Here is a 13,127-nt window from a genome sequence, read left to right on the forward strand (position 1 = left end):
ACGGTTTTACTATTTTGCCATTTGATTATTTTTTTTTTTGGAATACCTCTCTCATTCTCCCAGAAACTGACACCATTTCTGCTCTGCTCTCATCCCTACCAGGATCTCCTTCCAACTTGCTTTTGCCAACTCCTTTCTCAGATCACCGTAATTTCTTTTACTCCTCTGAAATACTACAATGTCAGACTTTACTTTCTCCTTATCAAATTTCAAGTTGAACTCAGTCCTGTTGTGAGCACTGCTTCCTAAGGTTTCTTTTAACTACTCACCTCTGGTTCAATACATAACAGCCAATCCAGTAGAGCTGTTCCCCGAGTAGGCTCAACCACAAACTGCTCTAGAAAGCCATCACATTGCATTCAACAAACTCACTCTCTTGAGATCCTTTACCAACCTGATTTTCCCAATTGACCTGCATGTTGAAATCTCCCATGATTATCATAACATTGTCCTTTTCATCAGCCTTTTCTATTTCTAGTTGTAATCGGTGGGCCTCAACCCACTGACTGTTGGGAGGCCTGTATATGACTGGTGTCAGTGGCATTTTTACTTTTGCAGTTCCTTACCTCAACCCACAAGGATTCAACATCTTCCAATCCTATGTCACATCTAGCTGCTGAGTTACAAGCAGAGCCACACCACCCCATCAGCCTTCCTTCCTTCCTCCGATACATTATGTAACCTTGAACATTCAGCTCCCAACTACAACCATCCTTCAGCCACGATTCCGTGATGGCCACAACATCATACCTGACAATCGGTAATAGTGCAACAAGATCATCCACCTTATTTCTCATACTCCATGCATTGAGATATAACACTTTGTGTACTGTATCTGCTACCCTTTTTAATTCTGCATCCCTAATGCACTGATACTCACCCTGCTGGCTGCAATTTTCTCCTCGCATCTGACCGCCCTATCTGGCAGTCTGACTGCACGCTATCTTTGCATTTTTACCATCAGTCCTATCCCTTCACTCCAGTTCCAACCCCTCCCCCCTCCAAATTAGTTTAAACCTTCCCCAACAGCTCCATCTAACCTCTCTGTGAGAATATTGTCTCCCTCAGATCCAGATGCAGCCCATCCCTTTTGAGCAGGTCTTTCCTCCTCCGGAAGAGACCCCGTTTATCCAAGAACCTGAATCCCTGTCCCCAGCACCATCTTCTCAGCCATGCTCTATCTGCCAAATTATCCTGTTTCTACCCTCACCAGCACGTGGCACAGGCAGCAATCCAGAAATTACAACCCTGGGGGTGCTGCTTCTGAGCTTTCTACCAAGCTCTCCCAATTCTATTTTCAGGACCTCTTTGCTTTTACTTCCAATGTCATTGTCCCCAAATTTACCAAGTTATCTGGCTCTTTTCCCTCCCTCTCTAAAATGCTACAGACACGATCTGAGATGTCCCTGACCCTGGCACCTGGGAAGCAACATAGCATTCAAATGTTCCCTTCACATCCATAGATTCTCCTGTCTGTTTCCCGAAAGATTGAGTCCCCTATCACTACTGCTCCCCTCTTCTCCCTCTGACAACAGTGAGAGTTGCCGATCCAGAAGGGGGAAGACCTGTGTCAGTCAGACACTGGACTCACAGGGCACAAAGGACTTATGTATTTTCCTGGCAATCCCGGTCACAACACTGATACCTGCTTTTATTCCCTGCAATACCGTGAAATCTGTATTAATTTCCCAACTCCTGTGGTAGGATTTATGACCCTGTGCTGGTGTGTCCAGGGATCTGACATCTCCAGCTAACCATGTGACAGTGATGCCTCCCCGTCGATGCCATTGATGTGGAATAAACTTCATTTTCCCTTCAGCCTATTGTTACAGCCAGTCTGTACATCAAATTATAACTTAAACAAGGAAAAAATGAATCTTTGTAAGTTTTACCTCGCTTAATAGCATCAAGTTTTTCTCTCAGCACTGTGTTCAACAAATAGGGGTGATCGAATTTTTCAACCGGTAGGGCTTCATCTGTCACCGACAATTCCTGGACATGGTCACTGATTCTGTAAATATTAAACTGCTGGTGATGAACTGGAATTTTGAACTATTTTACAAATCCATACAGGGTTTCAGTAAAGAGCATGTCCTACCTCCTTTTCCGACGAGCTTCTTCCTGAAATAAATAAAATCACCAATCTGATTAGACTTGGACTTACTGTCCACATCCTGAATTTCATCAAAATCATCACAAGGTGTTGAAAATTCCCACTCCCACAGTCACAAACACAAACCAGCAATACAGAACCACAGGGACAATTACTAATCTCAAAATTAGACCAATACTGAGAGGATGAAACTTACAGGAAAGACAGGACAGGCTGTGCATTTTCATCTAAATAAGGCATCAGAATGATAAAATGGAACAATTTAAGATTAGTGATGGATTTGATTGTGTGCTGTTGGAAATTGTACCTCGATTTATGGCGAACACTAGAGGACACAGGTGCTTGGAAGTAGTACAGAGGAGATGTAAGGAGTAAGTTTTTTAGAATGGGTGGAATGAGCTGAAGGTGGAGGCGGATCTGATAGGGTCTTTCAAGAGACTCCCACACAGGTACATGGAGCTTAGAAAAATAGAGAGCTATGTTCTATAGGTCAGTTGTTGAGAGCGCCCTCTTCTTTGTAGTGGCGTGTTGGGGAGGAAGCCTTAAGAAGAAGGACGCCTCACGTCTTAATAAGCTGGTAAGGAAGGCGGGCTCTGTCGTGGGCAAAGTACTGGAGAGTTTAACATCGGTAGCTGAGCGAAGGGCGCTGAGTAGGCTACGGTCAATTATGGAAAACCCTGAACATCCTCTACATAGCACCATCCAGAGACAGAGAAGCAGATTCAGCGACAGGTTACTGTCGATGCAATGCTCCTCAGACAGGATGAAGAGGTCAATACTCCCCAATGCCATTAGGCTTTACAATTCAACTGCCAGGACTTAAGAACTTTTTTTTTAAAGCTATTATTAATGCTTTTTGAGTTAGTGATTTAGATGCATATCATATTATTACTGAGTTAAGTATTGTATGTAATGAGTTTTTGCTACAACAAGTGTATGGGCCATTGGAGAAAAATGTTGAATTTCCCCATGGGGATGAATAAAGTATCTATCTATCTATCTATCTATCTATCTATCTATCTATCTATCTATCTATCTATCTATCTATCTATCTATCTATCTATCTATCTATCTATCTATCTATGTCTAACTCGAGGTAATTTCTAAAGTGAGTAGATGTTCGACACAGCATTGTGAGCCAAAGAGACTGTATTGTGCTGTAGGTTTTCTTTGTTTCTATGTTTCTATTTATGGAGAGACCTTCAGTCAAAGATAAAATGCCAGGTGGTTTTTAATAAATCCCACAAGAAATTTAGTGAGGAGGATGTGGAACTCAGTGCCACAGGAGTGGTTGAAGTGGAACATCAGAATTGAATGCAATGGGGAGGCTGGATAAACACATGAGGGGCCAGGGAGTTCGGGGCACTGTTGCTGGTTGTGGTGAGAAGGTGTCAGGAGGATTGTGCAGAAGGGAAATTGATAGAAGATAGACCGAATGGTCTGCTCATGACGGAGAATGGGACACAATCCCATGTAAAACTTATCCGAAAAAGTAGAGACAGTGAAAGTTTCTGTAATCTGATGGAAGCCAGATATGGAGGATAAGTCTGATGTGTGGGTCACATTCTTTATTCTCCCTGATTGACAGAGAGACCCTGAGACCCTCACACCCACCGCACCAGACACACTAACAGTCTGTGACTGGAACTGGGTGTTAATGAGAGTATTAAAGGATATTTAATGCGGTAATTAAGGACACAATCAGCAGCTCTGTGTTATGATCAGAGTAAATCTTTTCAGAAAAGATTACATTCTGTCCTGGGATGTACAGAAGCTGTGGAAGTCCAGTTTGGGGACAACATCAACTCTGAATAGATGCATCAATTGTCTGGTGAGAAACAGTTTACTGCCATTTGTAAATGCTGTGTGTAGGAGCAACACGTCTGTTTTCTGTCTGCATATCTTTTGTTGACCGATTAATTGCAGTTTAATTTACGATTAATTAAGCTGAAATTTCATCGCTTAAATATTGTATGTTGCTGATAAAGGATCGAATATCAATGTCCGATATTTAGAATGTCATTAGCGGAGTGATTGGAGGTTTGTCATGCAAGGAGAACAATCTGTGTGAGGTCACCAGCAGCGGCAATTGATTTGGTAGAATGGGCCACTGTGCTGTGTTTAATTCAAATATACCACTGTTCATTTAGTTCAATTTGAAAGAAATAAATTGAAATGTAATCCTTCACCTTGAGAAACATCACACTGTCTTTTTGATCCATCTGTTCCTTTAACTTAGTGATTTCCTCTTGAATAATCCTTATATTCTCTTGAATCTTAAGAAGATTTTTCTCCATTGGGTTGAGAATCCTCTTCTCTTCTTCCCTGAGATCCCTGAGTAAGCTTTGCTCTTTCTCAGTGATAATCTGGCGCAGTTCAGCAAACTGGGATGTGATGTGGGTCTGAACGCTGTGTGACTGTTCCTGTCGAATGAAAGTTGAAGATTAGTTTACTGCATTGCTGTGTTGTATTTCCTTATGACATAAAAGTGACCGTTCGGTCCATTGGGGTCCATACTACTTCTGAGACATTCCCGTCAACCCCTTTCCCTCACATTTTCCTGAAAATTATTCTCTCTCAGTGACCCATTAACTCCCAGCTGATTCACATCACTCTCCCCCATCTTCACAGGGTTAATTGTAATTAACCATTCATCCAGCATGTCCTGAGGATGTGTCTGAAACTGTCATGGTCACAGGGAGAGCATGCAAACTCCACACAGACAGCAGCAGAGGTCAGGATCGAACCCAGGTCACTGGAGCTGCGATACTCGGCTATTCTGCATTAAATGGAGCAAAACTCGACAGTAATATCAGAAATTCCGCTCAGGAAGCCTCACCCGAACTCCGGAAATCTTCTCTTTCTGTTGCTGCTCCTTTTCCTGGAAGTCTGATTTCTTTTTTGTGAGAGAGTCTAAGGAAGATTTTAGCTGATCCTGGAAGTCAGAGAGCGAAGGAAATAGAAACAACGATGCATCAAAAGAAACAGGTGATCAAACCCGATTATCACACAAAATGCCGGAGGAACTCAGTGAGTCAGGCAGCATCTATTCAGGGGAAATAAACAGTCGGTGTTTCGGGATGAGACCCTTCATTAGGACTGGGAAGGAATGGGACAGAAGCCAGAATAAAAAGGTTGGGGATGAGAACCAGCTGACAGGTGACGGGTGAGACAACATGAGGGGGAACGTGGGGGAGGGTGATGAAGTGAGAAGCTGGGAGCGGACAGGTGGAAGAGGTAAAGGGCTGGAGAAGAAGGAATCTAATACGAGAGGACAATCGACCATGGAAGAAACGGGAGGAACTGGGCTGTTTGCGGCCCTGAATGGTGACGAGGGAGGAGGTTAGGAATCAGGTGTAGCACTTGTCCCGCTTGCAGGTGTCGGTGCCAGGAGGGAGATCAGTAGGGAGGAGCGAGTGGATCAGGGCGATACAGGACGTAGAGCGCGATCCGTATCGAGAGCGGAGAGTTGCAGGGTGCGGAGGTGGGCTGTGGGACGGATAAGATGCTGGAATCCCGTTGAAGATGGCGGAAGTTGCAGAGAGTGATGTGTTGGTTATAGAGGCTCGTGTACGTAGAACAAAGGAGATGTGTTAAGTATTAAACTAACGTTCGTTTTACCTTGTAGATTTTAGCAGCTTCTTTAATCAGCATGAAGCGGTGCTCTCGGTGTTCCTGCGCAGCTGCACAGATCAGACAGATCATTGTCTTGTCCGTTTCACAAAACAGTTTCAGTTCTTCCTCATGTTCCTCGCAGTGAAGTTTACTTTCCTTCCCTTTCGGATTCAGGTTTAGATTTCGAAATTTTTCAGCCAGATTTGCTAAGGCCCGACTGGCCCTGAGGGTGCGGTCAGCAAACACCTCTCTACATTCCGGGCAGGAGTTTCGCTCCTCCCTTTCCCAATACCGTGTGATACAAGAGCGACAGAAGTTGTGTCCGCACTCCAGTGACACCGGATCGGTGAAGAAATCCAGGCAGATAGGACAAATTACCTCCTCGCTCAAACTCTCGGCCTGTCCTTTCGAAGCCATGTTAACTCCCAGCACTTCCTGATTCAGAATGCTTTTTACTTTCGGGGAGCTGCTGATCCCCTGCAGTACCGCGATTGTCCACTACGCGCGCTGCAGACTCAGGAAGTGAACAGGGTTTTGCTGGATGTGTTCAGTGGAATTTCTGGCCATTTCTATGTTTAGTGTGGGATTAAAAACACATTAAGTAGGCAACAGATAAGAAAACGCGGCCATGGACTGTCTAAGCCCGGCTACGAGCGGAGGAGGGTTGGCCGTATGGCCAGCAACCCCATCTCTTAAAAACCCAGTGTGACAAAAACGTCAGCTGAATCTCCAAAGGCCTCATCCCTGCGGTCGGAAGTACCTTCCCCTGGAAGACGATTGAAGTCCTGCGCTGAAAGGAGAAGCCATGTGCCCCCCTGGGGTGGTTCACTACTACAATAACTGTGAGGCTTCCTCAGCCAACCCGGTCACTCCCTGTCCAGTGTAGAGAATTCCTATAGTTCCAATGGTGTCCCTGTAGTCTGGAATGTGTCAGTCGGCAGCATTCCTGTACGACAGGGGTTCCCAAACATTTTTATGCCAAAGACCAATACCAGTAACCGTGGAACCCAAGTTGGGAACCCCTGCTCTCCGGAAATCTCGACGTGATGGCAGGCCGACAAGTTTCCAGCGTCTTTCCCCGAGTTGACGATCTTCCAGCAGCACTCGCCGTCCGTTTTCCTGCGCGTCCTGGGAACAGCCTGAGGATCAGTGAGCCTTATCTCACGCAGCTGCTGTGGCACAGGCCCTTGCATCTTTCTCCACAGATCTTCGCCAGCCCACAGTCCGCAAAGAGGTGAGTGACCGTCTCGTCTCCACTGCAGTAATCTCGGGGCAGCGCACTGTGGGAGTGATCTCCGGGCATGCAGCAAGGATCAGACTGGGAGGGGCCATCTCGTCTCCACTGCAGTAATCTCGAGGCAGCGCGCTGTGGGGGTGATCTCCAGGCATGCAGCAAGGATCAGACTGGGAGGGGCCCTCTCGCCGTCAGACAGGTGAGGTCTTGGTGCCTGTTGGTGAGATCTGGTGATGAGGCATTCTGCCAGATGGTCTGGACTGTCTACTCAGGGAACCACTCCACTGTGTCCATCCAGTCCTTCTCCTGCAGTGACTGCAGGACATTCCGTGTTGACCACTGTCTGTGTTTCTTGTGGTCAAAGCTGCTGGTCTGAAAGAACTGTCACCAATTTCATTAACACAAGGTTCACATGGAGAAACTTTCTGATTGAGACAGACACAGTCTCACAGGGTATTTACAGGGTAAGGACAGGAATGATGTTTCTCCTGGCTGGGCAGTGGAACCAGTGATCACAGACTCAAAATCCGTGATCACCTCAGCAGGACTGAGATGAGGAGAAATTTCCCCAACACAGTGCGGTGAATATTTGGAGTTTTCTCCACAAGTTTTCTAAATTAAACGGACATATTTTGGGGCTCGGCGATGTTGGGAACGTTGCAGGAAAGTGGCGCAGAGGTCAAAGATCAGTCATGTTCTGAGTGAGGGGCAGAACAGCGCAACGGGCCGAATGGCAACGCCCGCTCCTGTTTCTTATTTTCTAAATCACGAGTTTACCTTTGCGCCTTGTTCTCCCTTGGCCTTCAGCCTGTCGGATTGCACAGGGGAGCGGTGAGAGCTCCGGAGATCCATCAGCAGCCGCTGCGGTTATTTCATGTTCTTATTATTTATCCTGTTTCTCCATATTTGCATTTGCACAGTTTGTTACCTTCAGTTCTCTGGCTGATCTTTTACTGCCTGCTTCTGTTATGGTTACTATTCTATACTTTTTCTAAGTATGTCCACAGGAAAATGCTTCTCGGAGTTGTATGTGGTGACTTATCTGTACTCTGATAATAAAATTTACTTTGAAATTTGTGTTTCGGGGAACTTCCTTTGATTCTGAGAACAAACTGTGACTGACATCTCCAGCTCCCAGCAGCAGCCCGTCTTCACACACACAGCCAATCAGCGATCACCGCTGGGTGAAGGATTCTCTCATTGGCTGAGAGGTGTCAGTGGGCGGGACGCTGAGCGCCCGGCCGGGCCGGGGTTTGGAACCGGGACACAGTGAGGCCGGAGACCGGGAGCTGCGCCTCGGGTTTCGTCTGCACCACCGGCGGGTCGTGAATCCTTTCGAAGGCAGAGCTGAAGAGATTGGCGGAGATTCTGTGAGATGTTTCAGCGACACGGAGGGCGCCCGGCCTTTCCCCGCCGAGGATCGGGGCCTGTTGCCTGGAGTTGTCTCCCAGACCCGTCCCTTCCTGCTGGGAGACGGGAGCTGCCCTGCTCCCCTGTGCAATCCGAACGGCTGAAAACCAAGGGAAACTCGTGCTTTAGAAAATAAGTAACATGAGCATGTCTGGCCACTCGGCCCATTGCGCCTATTCCACCCTTTCCTCAGAATAGTCCTTTTTAAATCTTTTTATTGATTTTAAACAAACACAAAAATGAAACATGAATACAAAGAGCTTGAGAGTACATAATTAATAGGTGAAGGTATAAATACAAATAGATGATAATAACCTCCCAAACTCATAGTGGTTACAAAAAATGGAGAAAATAAGAAATCCTCCCCCAAAAAAAATGAAAAAAATCCTAACCTGCATGGGCCATTGCATTATATCAATTATACACAGTAGCGTCAATAACTCCGCACCTCCATTCAAATAATTAAGGACAATAAAAGTAAGGTTTAGGGAAAGTCAGTTTAACTCAAATGAATATGTTGAATAAATTGTCTCAATGTTTCTTCATATTTACCTGAAGGGTCAAAGACAACACTTGTAATTTTTTCTAAACTCGAGAAAACCACTGAAATATAGTTGGAGGACTAATTTCTTTCCAATTCAATAGGATAGATCTTCTAGCCATTAATGTAACAAATGCAATCATCCGCCGGGCTGGGGGGGGGGGGGGGGTGGGGGGGGATAAACGACTATTATCCACCATTGGTAAACCGAAAATTGCAGTAATAGGATGCGCTTGCAATTTGATATTCAGAGCTGTTGAAATAATACCAAAAATATCTTTCCAATAATTTTGCAAGCAGGGGCAAGACCAGAACATGTGGGTCAATGAAGCGACTTCAGAATGACATCTGTCACAGGTTGGATTAACATAAGAATAAAATCAAGTGAGTTTATCCTTGGACATGTGAGCCCTATGAACAACCTTAAATTGTATTCGGCATGTTTAGCACAAATAGAAGAAGAATTGACTAATTGTAAAATTTTCTCCCACTGCTCTGTGGGTATAAGACAGTGAAGTTCTTTTTCCCATTCCTTCTTAATTATTTCTGATACTCCTGGCTGGATTTTCATGATCATATGATAAATGATAGCTACTTAACCCTTCCGGCAAGGATTCAGAGATAGAATTTTTTTCTGTAATGTCCATTGGACATAATTTCAGAAAATACTAACATTCGAGAAATTTCTAACTTGCAAGTATCTAAAAAAAATGAGTTTTAGGCTGGATAGCTGTTCAAAGGACATAAAACTGTTATCTAAAAATAGATCACGAAAACATGTTATACCTTTTGTTTTCCATAACACAAAGGCCTGGTCCATAAAAGAGGGTTGGAAAAAGAAGTTAGATATAATAGGGCTTGATTATTCAAGCCAAAGAATTTACAAAATTGAAACCATATTCTTAATGTATGTTTAACTATAGGATTAGTTATTTGTTTATTCGGTTTAGATAAAGCAAAAGGAAGCGAAGATCCTAAAATAGAAAACAATGAGAAGTCTTGTACAGATTTACACTCCAAATTTACCCATTGTGGGCAAGGTACTATGATCGATTCTTGTGTCCAAAATATTAAATACTGAATATTAACTGCCCAATAGTAAAATCTCAGGTTTGGCAAAGCAAACCACCTTCCTTCTTAGGCTTCTGTAAATATTTTTTACTTAATCTTGTATTTTTATTCTGCCACACATAGGAGGATATTTTGGAGTCAATAATATCAAAAAAAGATTTAGGAATAACAATTGGTAATGCTTGGAATAAATATAAAAATTTGGGTAATACTATCATCTTGATAGTATTAATTCGACCAACCAATGACAGAGATAATGGGACCACCTGGTAACAAGTTGCTTGATTTGTTCAATTAAAGGTAAAAAATTAACTTTAAATAAACCCTGATGTTTCTTGGTAATTTTAATACCCAAATAAATAAAATGATCTGTGACAACTTTAAATGGTAAGTGTTTATAAATTGGAACTTGCATATTTAATGGAAATAATTCACTCTTATTAAAATTCAGTTTGTAGCCAGAAAAGCTACTAAACTGAGCAAGCAAGGATGAAATAGCAGGAATAGATCTCTCAGGGTCAGATATGTATAGTAACAAATCATCAGCATATAATGATAACTTATAAGTCCCTTACCCACGGGTAATACCAAAAATATTAGGTGATTCACGAATGGCAACGGCTAAAGGTTCCAAAGCAATGTCAAATAATAGAGGACTTAAAGGGCAGCCTTGCCTTGTACCACAGGACAACTGAAAAAAAGGAGATCTTTGATTATTGGTATGAACCGAAGCCAAAGGTTTATAATACATTAATTTAATCCATGATATAAATGTTAAGCTAAAATTTAAATTCTGCAACATATTAAATAAATATAGTCATTCAAATCTATAGAACGCTTTTTCAGCATCTAAGGAAATGACATTCTGGTATTTTAGATGAAGAAGTATAAATTACATTAATTAATTTTCTAATGTTAAAAGATGAATAGCAGGTTTTAATAAATCCAGTCTGATCTTCAGAGATAATTTGAGGTAATACATTTTCTAATGTAGTGGCCAAAATTTTGGTAAAAATCTTAGAATCCGTATTCAGCAAGGATATTGGCCGATAGGATGCACATTCAGTGGAGTCGTTATCTTTTTTTAAGAATTGGAGAAATGGAGGCATCATAAAAAGATTGTGGTTATTTACCTACGGTTATCGCATCTTTAAAAATTTTACAAAGCCAAGGAGCGAGTATAAAAGAAAAGGATTTAAAATATTCAGCAGGATAACCGTCCGGACCAGGAGCTTTCCTTGAATTCATTGAAAAAGGAAGTGGGTTCCCCTTTCCAGACCCTGCCCGGGGACTTGTGCCACTCCTCAGGGTTATATATGGAACCTCTCGGACGGGGACAGGGAGTGGGTTCCCCTTTCCAGACCCTGCCCGGGGACTTGTGCCACTCCTCAGGGTTATATATGGAACCTCTCGGACAGGGACAGGGAGTGGGTTCCCCTTTCCCAGGCAGACGCCCGAAGGTGACCGGGAGCCACCAGAGGGGCTGATGTAATACAAGCCATGGCACGGTGGGTCACTGAGGTAAGGGAACCCATTTGAATGACAGCCCGACTTCCTGCGGATTTTGGTGAATTTACCCGATAACTACAGAAAAAAGGAGAATCCCTTGCGTACTTTATAGCTCGTTTTAAGGATACGTGAGAGTCCAATGCCGGCAAACCCCTGGACAGATCAATTTACCATATATTCTGATGAATATGGAGCGCAATTGACTCTTTAAAGGGACTGGGGAAAAGCGAGAGTGTGCACAGAGAACCGGTAGTGAGGAGATGGAGTTCGGGTCCTGACGAAGAACCCAGAACGGGTGGCAGAATCGTGCAGATGGTGCAGATGAAGAGGACACTTGGCTGAGGACAGAAACGGGGTTTGTAGAAAGAGGGGACATTGGGCCAGAGATTGTCGCACTGCAATCACAGACAAGAATAATAAGGGGCAGGAAGAGAGCCAGGATCACAGTAATACTCGACAGAGTACCACATTTACTCTCCACAATCCCTTTGGTCCCGGATAGGGCAGGCTAGGGGGGACGGATGACAGTGATACTCGACAGAGTACCACATTTACTCTCCACAATCCCTTTGGTCCCAGATAGGGCAGGCCGGAGGGGACGGATCACAGTAATAATCGACAGAGTACCACATTTACTCTCCACAATCCCTTTGGTCCCGGATAGGGCAGGCCAGAGGGGACGGATCACAGTGATACTCGACAGAGTACCACATTTACTCTCCACAATCCCTTTGGTCCCGGATAGGACAGGCCAGAGGGGACGGATCACAGTCATATTCGACAGAGTACCACATTTATTCTCCACAATCCCTTTGGTCCTGGATAGGGCAGGCCAGAGGGGACGGATCACAGTAATATTCGACAGGATACCACATTTACTCTCCACAATCCCTTTGGTCCCGGATAGGGCAGGCCAGAGGGGACGGTGATACAGGCGGCTGTGATCAGGCTCACCACACAGGCAGGCTCTTTTCTCACTGCTGTAATCAGGTAGAAGGTGCAAGAGCCTCAGGACTCGCCCCACCAGGGTCAGGAGCAATTACTACACCTCAGCCATCAGGCTGTGGAACAACGCAGGATAACTGCACTCACCTGCTGTCCATAGAGATGCTCCCACAGCAAATCATCGTACTGGGACTGTCTCAAAATGAGTGAAATAAGAGGTGGTTTGTCTGAGACAGATCACATTCCTGTCTCAGAATTAGAGAAGTACAATCTCACAGGATATTTACAGCGGAAGGGCTGGAATGATGTTTCCCATAAGGTGTGGAACCAGCGCTCACAGACTCAAAATCCGAGGACAACTCGGCAGGACTGAGATGAGGAGAAATTTCCTCACCCAGAGTGCAGTGAATCATTGCAATTATCTCCACAAGGTTTCTAAATTGAGTGGACATATCCTGGGGCTCAGCGGTGATGGAAAGTTGCAGGAAAGTGGTGCTGAGGTCAAAAGTCAAGCATGTTCTGTTTGAAGGGCAGAAGAGGTGCAAGGGGCCGAATGGCCACACCTTCTCTATTTCTTATTTTCTGAAACACGGGTTTACCTTTGTTCCTCACTGTTTCTTGGCCTGTCAGATTGAACAGGGGAGCGCTGAGAGCACCGGACATCTATCGGCAGCCGCTGCGGTTATTTC

At 44.3% G+C, this 13,127-nt stretch overlaps 1 long non-coding RNA gene across 1 annotated transcript in view; it reads left to right on the forward strand.

Annotated features, from left to right (window-relative positions):
• Positions 1-13,127, forward strand: part of LOC140722671 (uncharacterized) — an 88,945-nt gene that overhangs the window by 74,723 nt on the left and 1,095 nt on the right. Inside the window, exon 2 of the long non-coding RNA XR_012097710.1 lies at positions 9,211-9,297. This is a non-coding gene — a long non-coding RNA (uncharacterized lncRNA). The remainder of the gene's footprint in view (positions 1-9,210; positions 9,298-13,127) is intronic.

The sequence above is a fragment of the Hemitrygon akajei genome, unplaced genomic scaffold (genome assembly GCF_048418815.1).
Source record: "Hemitrygon akajei unplaced genomic scaffold, sHemAka1.3 Scf000083, whole genome shotgun sequence".
NCBI classification, from domain to species: Eukaryota; Metazoa; Chordata; class Chondrichthyes; order Myliobatiformes; family Dasyatidae; genus Hemitrygon; species Hemitrygon akajei.